This window comes from Calonectris borealis, unplaced genomic scaffold (assembly GCF_964195595.1).
Source record: "Calonectris borealis unplaced genomic scaffold, bCalBor7.hap1.2 HAP1_SCAFFOLD_279, whole genome shotgun sequence".
Lineage (NCBI taxonomy): Eukaryota > Metazoa > Chordata > Aves > Procellariiformes > Procellariidae > Calonectris > Calonectris borealis.
Window position 1 is genome coordinate 12,863 of NW_027441663.1, and position 9,261 is coordinate 22,123.

A 9,261-nucleotide genomic window follows, 5' to 3' on the forward strand; every position below is an offset into this window, starting at 1 on the left:
ATGGAACCATGGAATCAGGCAATGAGGGAATCATGGAATCATGGAACCATGGAACCATGGAATCATGGAATCATGGAATCATGGAACCATGGAACCATGGAATCATGGAACCATGGAACCATGGAACCATGGAACCATGGAATCGTGGAACCATGGAATCGTGGAACCATGGAGCCGTGGAACCATGGAACCATGGAACCATGGAATCATGGAATCATGGAACCATGGAACCATGGAATCATGGAACCATGGAACCATGGAACCATGGAACCGTGGAATCGTGGAACCGTGGAATCGTGGAACCATGGAATCATGGAACCATGGAGCCGTGGAATCGTGGAACCATGGAACCGTGGAATCGTGGAACCATGGAATCATGGAACCATGGAACCATGGAATCATGAAGGTTGGAAAAGACCTCTAAGACCATCGAGTCCAACCGTCAACCCAACCCCCCCATGCCCACCACACCACGTCCCTAAGCACCACATCTCCACGTCTTTTAGATACCTCCAGGGTTGGTGACCCCACCGCTGCCCTGGGCAGCCTGGGCCAAGCCCTGACCACTCTTGCTTCCGAAATTTTTCCCAACGTCCAATCCCAACCTCCCTTGGTGCAACCTGAGGCCATCTCCTCTCGTCCTATCGCTGTTGGGAGAGGAGACCGACCCCCCCCTCGCCCCGACCTCCTTCCAGGTCGTTGCAGAGCGCGATGAGGTCTCCCCTCACCTCCTCTTCTCCAGGCTGAACCCCCCCAGTTCCCCCAGTCCCTCCCCACCAGTCTTGTCCTCCAGACCCTTCCCCACCTTCGTCGCCCTCCTCTGGTCGCCCTCAAGGTCCTTCTCGTGCTGAGGGACCCAAAACTGACCCCAGGATTCGAGGTGCGGCCTCACCAGGGCACCCACCCCCCCCCCCCGGCGCCTCCCCCGCGCCCAGCCCTCGCCCCCCGCTGCCCAGCGCTCCCCAGTCGCTCCCCAGTGCCCCCAGTGACCGGAGACCCCCCCCCCCGACCTCCCGGTGCTCCCCAACCCCGGGGTCCCCAAGAAGAGGGGGTGGGTCCCAGCCCCCCCCAGCGACCCCCGGGGGTGGGAGAGGGGTGGGGGCCGATTCTCCGAGCCCCCCGGTTTGGGGCCGGCGTCGGCTCCGGGGGGGGGGGTCCCGGAGGGAAAGAGGGCGCTGGGAGTCGGGGGGCACTGGGGGGGGGGGATGTGGTTTTGGGGGGGGGGCGGGGGAAGCTGGAGCGGTGCCGGGGCTGGATCCGCGCCCGGGGGGTGCGGCGGTGGCTCCTTGCCCAGGGCTGGTGGCTCCTTGCCCAGGGCTGGTGGCCCTGCCAAGCCCGGCCTTGCCCGGGGGGGGGTCGGGGGGGGTGGGGGTGGGCGAGGAGGAGCCCCGGGAGGGATAAATCCGCCCCCCGGCTCCCCCGGCCCCAGCCAGGACCCGGCGGCCGGCGGAGGAAGATGAAGGTGGCGGCGCTCAGCCTCGCCCTGCTCCTCGTCCTCCTGCTCTGCGCCCCCCAGGATGCCCAGGTGGGGCCCCGACGCCGCGGGGAGGGGCTGCTCCGGCACCCCCGCACCCCCGCACCCTCCTCCGGCACCCCCGCACCCCCCGCACCCTCCCCCGGGACCCCCGGACCCCCCGCACCCTCCTCCGGGACCCCCGCACCCCCCGCACCCCCCTCCGGGACCCCCGGACCCCCCGCACCCTCCCCCGGGACCCCCGCACCCCCCGCACCCTCCTCCGGCACCCCCGGACCCTCCTCCGGGACCCCCGCACCCCCCGCACCCTCCTCCGGCACCCCCGCACCCCCCGCACCCTCCCCCGGGACCCCCGGACCCTCCTCCGGGACCCCCGCACCCCCCGCACCCTCCTCCGGCACCCCCGGACCCTCCTCCGGGACCCCCGCACCCCCCGCACCCTCCCCCGCACCCCCCGCACCCTCCTCTGGGACCCCAAACCCTCCGGGACCCCCGGACCCCCCTCTGGGTCCCCCCGCGGTTCCTCTTTGCCCCCCCCCCCCCCCCCCCGCAGCCCCTCCGCTCCGATCCCTTCCCCCCAGCCCGGGGGGGTCCCCCCAGTTCACCCCAGTTCGCCCCAGTCTCGGGGTCCCCCCCCCCCCCGGTTCTCTCCGGTGGCCCCCCCCCGTTCTCCCAGTCTCCAAGGTCCTTCCATGAAGAGGGGAAAACTGGGAGGGAGGGGGCCGGGGGAGGGAAGCCATGGGACTGGGGGGGACTGGGGGGGACTGGGGGGGACTGGGGGGGACTGGGGACACCTCTGCCCCCCCCCCAGCACCCCCCAGGTCCCATCCAGACCCCCCCTTTGCTCTCCTCCCCAGGGGTTCGAAGCCAGCGGAGGTTATTGCCTGGACGTGAGTACTGGGGGGGACTGGGAGGGCGCCCAGTTTGGGGAACTGGAGGGGGGACTTGGTCCTCCCAGTCCGGGACTGGGGACAGCCCAGTGACCACCGGGGTCTCTCTACAGGCGGCCTTCAACTACGGGCGAGTGAAGAGGGCTGAGGTAGGGACCACCGGTTCCAGTGTGCCCCAGTACATCCCAGTACATCCCAGTACACCCCAGTGCGCCCCAGTGCGCCCCACTGCAACGCCAGAAACCCCCCCCCCCGCACCCCTGCCCTTCCACAGGGCCCCCATTGCATTCTCATCCACCCCAGTACAGCCCAGTATGCCCCAGTACGCAGCCACGCACCCAGTGGGCCCCTTCCCCAGGACCCCCATTGCTTTCCCATCCACCCCAGTACAGCCCAGTACAACCCAGCATGCCCCAGTACGCAGCCATGCGCCCAGTGGGCCCCCTCCCCAGGAGCCTCATCGCCTCCCAGTCCACCCCAGTCCACCCCAGTGCACCCCAGCATGCCCCAGTACGCAGCCACGCACCCAGTGGGCCCCTTCCCCAGGGCCCCCATCGCCTCCCAGTCCACCCCAGCATGCCCCAGTACGCAGCCACGCACCCAGTGGGCCCCCTCCCCAGGACCCCCAATGCATTCCCATCCACCCCGGTCCACCCCAGTACAACCCAGCATGCCCCAGTACACAGCCACGCACCCAGTGGGCCCCTTTCCCAAGGCCCCCCATCGCCTCCCAGTCCACCCCAGTACACCCCAGCATGCCCCAGTACGCAGCCACGCGCTCAGTGGGCCCCTTTCCCAAGGCCCCCCATCGCCTCCCAGTTCACCCCAGTCCACCCCAGTCCACCCCAGTCCACCCCAGTGCACCCCAGCATGCCCCAGTATGCAGCCACGCACCCAGTGGGCCCCCTCCCCAGGACCCCCAATGCATTCCCATCCACCCCAGTCCACCCCAGTAAAACCCAGCATGCCCCAGTACACAGCCACGCACCCAGTGGGCCCCTTTCCCAAGGCCCCCCATCGCCTCCCAGTCCACCCCAGTGCACCCCAGTCCACCCCACCATGCCCCAGTACGCAGCCACGCACCCAGTGGGACCCGTCCCCAGGACCCCCAATGCATTCCCATCCATCCCAGTCCACCCCAGTCCACCCCAGTCCACCCCACCATGCCCCAGTACGCAGCCACGCGCCCAGTGGGCCCCTTCCCCAGGGCCCCCATTGCTTTCCCATCCACCCCAGTCCCCCCCAGTGCACCCCAGTATGCCCCAGTACACCGCAGTACGCAGCCACGCACCCAGTGGGCCCCTTCCCCAAGGCCCCCATCGCCTCCCAGTCCACCCCAGTCCACCCCAGTCCCCCCCATTGCACCCCAGTCCACCCCAGTATGCCCCAGTACACCGCAGTACGCAGCCACGCACCCAGTAGGCCCCTTCCCCAAGGTCCCCATCGCCTCCCAGTCCACCCCAGTGCACCCCAGTCCACCCCAGTGCAGCCCAGTCCACCCCAGTATGCCCCAGTACGCAGCCATGCGCCCAGCGGGCCCCTTCCCCAGGAGCCTCATCGCCTCCCAGTCCACCCCAGTCCACCCCAGTCCACCCCAGTGCACCCCAGTGCACCCCAGAATGCCCCAGTACGCAGCCATGCACCCAGTGGGCCCCTTCCCCAGGACCCCCAATGCATTCCCATCCACCCCAGTCCACCCCAGTCCACCCCAGCATGCCCCAGTACGCAGCCACGCACCCAGTGGGCCCCTTCCCCAGGACCCCCATTGCTTTCCCATCCACCCCAGTCCCCCCCAGTGCACCCCAGTCCACCCCAGTCCACCCCAGTCCACCCCAGTACACCGCAGTACGCAGCCACACACCCAGTGGGCCCCTTCCCCAAGGCCCCCATCACCTCCCAGTCCCCCCCAGTGCCCCCCAGTGCCCCCCAGTTCCCCCCCTAACCCCCCTGTCCCCCCAGCCCCTCGTGGCCGACGAGCTGGAGCTCGTGCGCCAGAGACGCGAGGCCGCCGCCGACGATGTCTGAGGTGAGGGGGGGTGGGGGATCCCGGGGGATCCCGGGGGATCCCCGATTCCCAGGGCTCCGCAGGGAGAGGGGAGGGGGCCCCTCTGCGGGGGGGTGACATTTTGGGGGCTCTTTCAGGACGGGAAGCGGTGGTGACGCCCGTGTCCCCCCCCCCCCAGCGGCATGAGGAGATGATCAGCCCTGGACCCCCCCCCCATCCCATGGGATTTCCTGCTCCAGATCAATAAACCCCGTCAGCAAAACCGTGTCCGTGTGTCCCTGTGTCCGTGTGTCCCCGTGGCCTCAAAATCGGGCTTTGGGGGCTCAAAATGGGGCTTTGGGGGCTCAAAATGGGGTCTGGGGCCTCAAAATGGGGCTTTGGGGGCTCAAAATGGGGCTTTGGGGCTTCAAAATGGGGCTTTGGGGGCTCAAAATGGGGTCTGGGGCCTCAAAATGGGGCTCTGGGGGCTCAAAATGGGGCTTTCGGGGCTCAAAATGGGGCTCTGGGGCCTCAAAATGGGGTCTAGGGGCTCAAAATGGGGCTTTGGGGCTTCAAAATGGGGCTTTGGGGGCTCAAAATGGGGTCTGGGGCCTCAAAATGGGGCTTTGGGGGCTCAAAATGGGGTCTGTGGCCTCAAAATGGGGCTTTGGGGGCTCAAAATGGGGCTTTGGGGGCTCAAAATGGGGTCTGGGGGCTCAAAATGGGGCTTTGGGGCTTCAAAATGGGGCTTTGGGGGCTCAAAATGGGGTCTGTGGCCTCAAAATGGGGCTTTGGGGGCTCAAAATGGGGCTTTGGGGGCTCAAAATGGGGTCTGGGGCCTCAAAATGGGGCTTTGGGGCTTCAAAATGGGGTCTGCGGCCTCAAAATGGGGCTCCGAGGGCTCAAAAAGGGGCTCTGGGGCCTCAAAATGGGGCTTTGGGGGCTCAAAATGGGGTCTGGGGCCTCAAAATGGGGCTTTGGGGGCTCAAAATGGGGTCTGGGGGCTCAAAATGGGGCTTTGGGGGCTGAAAACGGGGCTCTGGGGCCTCAAAATGGGGCTTTGGGGCCTCAAAAAGGGGTTCTGGGGCCTCAAAATGGGGCTCTGGGGCCTCAAAATGGGGCTTTGAGGGCTCAAAATGGGGCTTTGGGGGCTCAAAATGGGGGTCTGGGGCCTCAAAATGGGGCTTTGGGGCCTCAAAATGGGGTCTGGGGGCTCAAAATGGGGCTTTCGGGGCTCAAAATGGGGCTCTGGGGCCTCAAAATGGGGCTTTGGGGCCTCAAAATGGGGTCTGGGGGCTCAAAATGGGGCTTTCGGGGCTCAAAATGGGGCTTTGGGGTCTCAAAATGGGGCTCTGGGGCCTCAAAATGGGGTCTGGGGCCTCAAAATGGGGCTTTGGGGCCTCAAAATGGGGCTTTGGGGGCTCAAAATGGGGCTCTGGGGCCTCAAAATGGGGCTTTGGGGGCTGAAAATGGGGCTTTGGGGGCTCAAAATGGGGTCTGGGGCCTCAAAATGGGGCTCTGGGGGCTCAAAATGGGACTTTGGGGGCTCAAAATGGGGGTTTGGGGGTTCAAAATGGGGTCTGGGGCCTCCAAATGGGGCTCTGGGGTCTCAAAATGGGGCTTTGGGGGCTTAAAATGGGCCTCTGGGGCATTAAAATTGGGCTTTCGGTGCTCAAAATGGGGCCTGGGGCCTCAAAATGGGGCTTTGGGGGCTCAAAATGGGGTTTGGGGGGCTCAAAATGGGGCTTTGGGGGCTCAAAATGGGGTTTTGGGGGCTCAAAATGGGGTCTGGGGCCTCAAAATGGGGCTTTGGGGGCTCAAAATGGGGCTTTGGGGCTTCAAAATGGGGCTCTGGGGGCTCAAAATGGGGCTTTGGGGCTTCAAAATGGGGCTTTGGGGGCTCAAAATGGGGCTTTGGGGGCTCAAAATGGGGTCTGGGGCCTCAAAATGGGGCTTTGAGGGCTCAAAATGGGGCTTTGGGGGCTCAAAATGGGGTCTGGGGCCTCAAAATGGGGCTTTGGGGCTTCAAAATGGGGTCTGGGGCCTCAAAATGGGGCTCCGAGGGCTCAAAAAGGGGCTCTGGGGCCTCAAAATGGGGCTTTGGGGGCTCAAAATGGGGTCTGGGGCCTCAAAATGGGGCTTTGGGGGCTCAAAATGGGGTCTGGGGGCTCAAAATGGGGCTTTGGGGGCTCAAAATGGGGTCTGGGGCCTCAAAATGGGGCTTTGAGGGCTCAAAATGGGGCTTTGGGGGCTCAAAATGGGGTCTGGGGCCTCAAAATGGGGCTTTGGGGCCTCAAAATGGGGCTCTGAGGCCTCAAAATTGGGCTCTGGGGCCTCAAAATGGGGCTTTCGGGGCTCAAAATGGGGCTCTGGGGCTCCAAAATGGGGCTTTGGGGCCTCAAAATGGGGTCTGGGGCCTCAAAATGGGGCTTTGGGGCCTCAAAATGGGGTCTGGGGGCTCAAAATGGGGCTTTGGGGGCTGAAAATGGGGCTTTGGGGCCTCAAAATGGGGTCTGGGGGCTCAAAATGGGGCTTTCGGGGCTCAAAATGGGGCTTTGGGGGCTCAAAATGGGGCTTTGGGGCTCCAAAATGGGGCTTTGGGGCCTCAAAATGGGCCTCTGGGGCCTCAAAATTGGGCTTTGGGGCCTCAAAATGGGGCTTTCGGGCCTTAAAATTGGGCTTTGGGGCCTCAAAATGGGGCTCTGGCGGCTCAAAATGGGGCTTTGGGGCCTCAAAATGGGGCTTTGGGGGCTCAAAATGGGGCTTTGGGGCTTCAAAATGGGGCTTTGGGGGCTCAAAATGGGGTCTGGGGCCTCAAAATGGGGCTCTGGGGGCTCAAAATGGGGTCTGGGGCCTCAAAATGGGGCTCTGGGGCCTCAAAATGGGGTCTAGGGGCTCAAAATGGGGCTTTGGGGCTTCAAAATGGGGCTCTGGGGGCTCAAAATGGGGCTCTGGGGGCTCAAAATGGGGCTTTGGGGCCTCAAAATGGGGCTTTGGGGGCTCAAAATGGGGCTTTGGGGCTTCAAAATGGGGCTTTGGGGGCTCAAAATGGGGTCTGGGGCCTCAAAATGGGGCTCTGGGGGCTCAAAATGGGGCTTTGGGGCCTCAAAATGGGGCTTTGGGGGCTCAAAATGGGGTCTGGGGCCTCAAAATGGGGCTTTGAGGGCTCAAAATGGGGCTTTGGGGGCTCAAAATGGGGTCTGGGGCCTCAAAATGGGGCTTTGGGGCTTCAAAATGGGGTCTGGGGCCTCAAAATGGGGCTCCGAGGGCTCAAAAAGGGGCTCTGGGGCCTCAAAATGGGGCTTTGGGGGCTCAAAATGGGGTCTGGGGCCTCAAAATGGGGCTTTGGGGGCTCAAAATGGGGTCTGGGGGCTCAAAATGGGGCTTTGGGGGCTGAAAATGGGGCTCTGGGGGCTCAAAATGGGGCTTTGGGGCCTCAAAAAGGGGTTCTGGGGCCTCAAAATGGGGCTCTGGGGGCTAAAAATGGGGCTCTGGGGGCTCAAAATGGGGTTTGGGGGGCTCAAAATGGGGCTTTGGAGCCTCAAAATGGGGCTTTGGGGGCTCAAAATGGGGCTCTGGGACCTCAAAATGGGGCTTTGGGGCTCAAAATGGGGCTTTGGGGCCTCAAAATGGGGCTCTGGGGCCTCAAAATTGGGCTCTGGGGCCTCAAAATGGGGCTTTCGGGGCTCAAAATGGGGCTCTGGGGCTTCAAAATCGGGCTTTGGGGGCTCAAAATGGGGCTTTGGGGGCTCAAAATGGGGTCTGTGGCCTCAAAATGGGGCTTTGGGGGCTCAAAATGGGGCTTTGGGGGCTCAAAATGGGGTCTGGGGGCTCAAAATGGGGCTTTGGGGCTTCAAAATGGGGCTTTGGGGGCTCAAAATGGGGTCTGGGGCCTCAAAATGGGGCTTTGAGGGCTCAAAATGGGGTCTGGGGCCTCAAAATGGGGCTCCGAGGGCTCAAAAAGGGGCTCTGGGGTCTCAAAATGGGGCTTTGGGGGCTCAAAATGGGGTCTGGGGCCTCAAAATGGGGCTTTGGGGGCTCAAAATGGGGTCTGGGGGCTCAAAATGGGGCTTTGGGGCCTCAAAAAGGGGTTCTGGGGCCTCAAAATGGGGCTCTGGGGGCTCAAAATGGGGCTCTGGGGCCTCAAAATGGGGCTTTGGGGCCTCAAAATGGGGTCTGGGGGCTCAAAATGGGGCTTTCGGGGCTCAAAATGGGGCTTTGGGGCCTCAAAATGGGGTCTGGGGGCTCAAAATGGGGCTTTCGGGGCTCAAAATGGGGCTTTGGGGGCTCAAAATGGGGCTCTGGGGCCTCAAAATTGGGCTTTGGGGCCTCAAAATGGGGTCTGGGGGCTCAAAATGGGGCTTTCGGGGCTCAAAATGGGGCTTTGGGGCCTCAAAATGGGGTCTGGGGGCTCAAAATGGGGCTTTCGGGGCTCAAAATGGGGCTTTGGGGCTCCAAAATGGGGCTTTGGGGCCTCAAAATTGGGCTTTGGGGCCTCAAAATGGGGCTTTGGGGCCTTAAAATTGGGCTTTGGGGCCTCAAAATGGGGCTTTGGGGCCTCAAAATGGGGCTCTGGGGGCTCAAAATGGGGCTTTGAGGCCTCAAAATGGGGCTCTGGGGGCTCAAAATGGGGCTCTGGGGGCTCAAAATGGGGTTCTGGGGCCTCAAAATGGGGCTCTGGGGGCTAAAAATGGGGCTCTGGGGGCTCAAAATGGGGTTTGGGGGCTCAAAATGGGGTCTGGGGCCTCACTATGGGGCTTTGGGGGCTCAAAATGGGGTTCTGGGGCCTCAAAATGGGGCTCTGGGGGCTAAAAATGGGGCTCTGGGGCCTCACTATGGGGCTTTGGGGGCTCAAAATGGGGTCTGGGGCCTCAAAATGGGGCTTTGGAGCCTCAAAATGGGGCTCTGGGACC

At 63.6% G+C, this 9,261-nt stretch overlaps 1 long non-coding RNA gene across 1 annotated transcript; it reads left to right on the forward strand.

The window, feature by feature from the left end:
* Positions 1 to 1,403: 1,403 nt before the first annotated feature.
* Positions 1,404 to 4,390, forward strand: LOC142077511 (uncharacterized). Its single transcript, XR_012671888.1, has 4 exons — positions 1,404 to 1,525; positions 2,332 to 2,364; positions 2,478 to 2,513; positions 4,324 to 4,390. It is a non-coding gene; the product is annotated as an uncharacterized LOC142077511 (long non-coding RNA).
* The last annotated feature ends 4,871 nt before the right edge of the window (positions 4,391 to 9,261 follow it).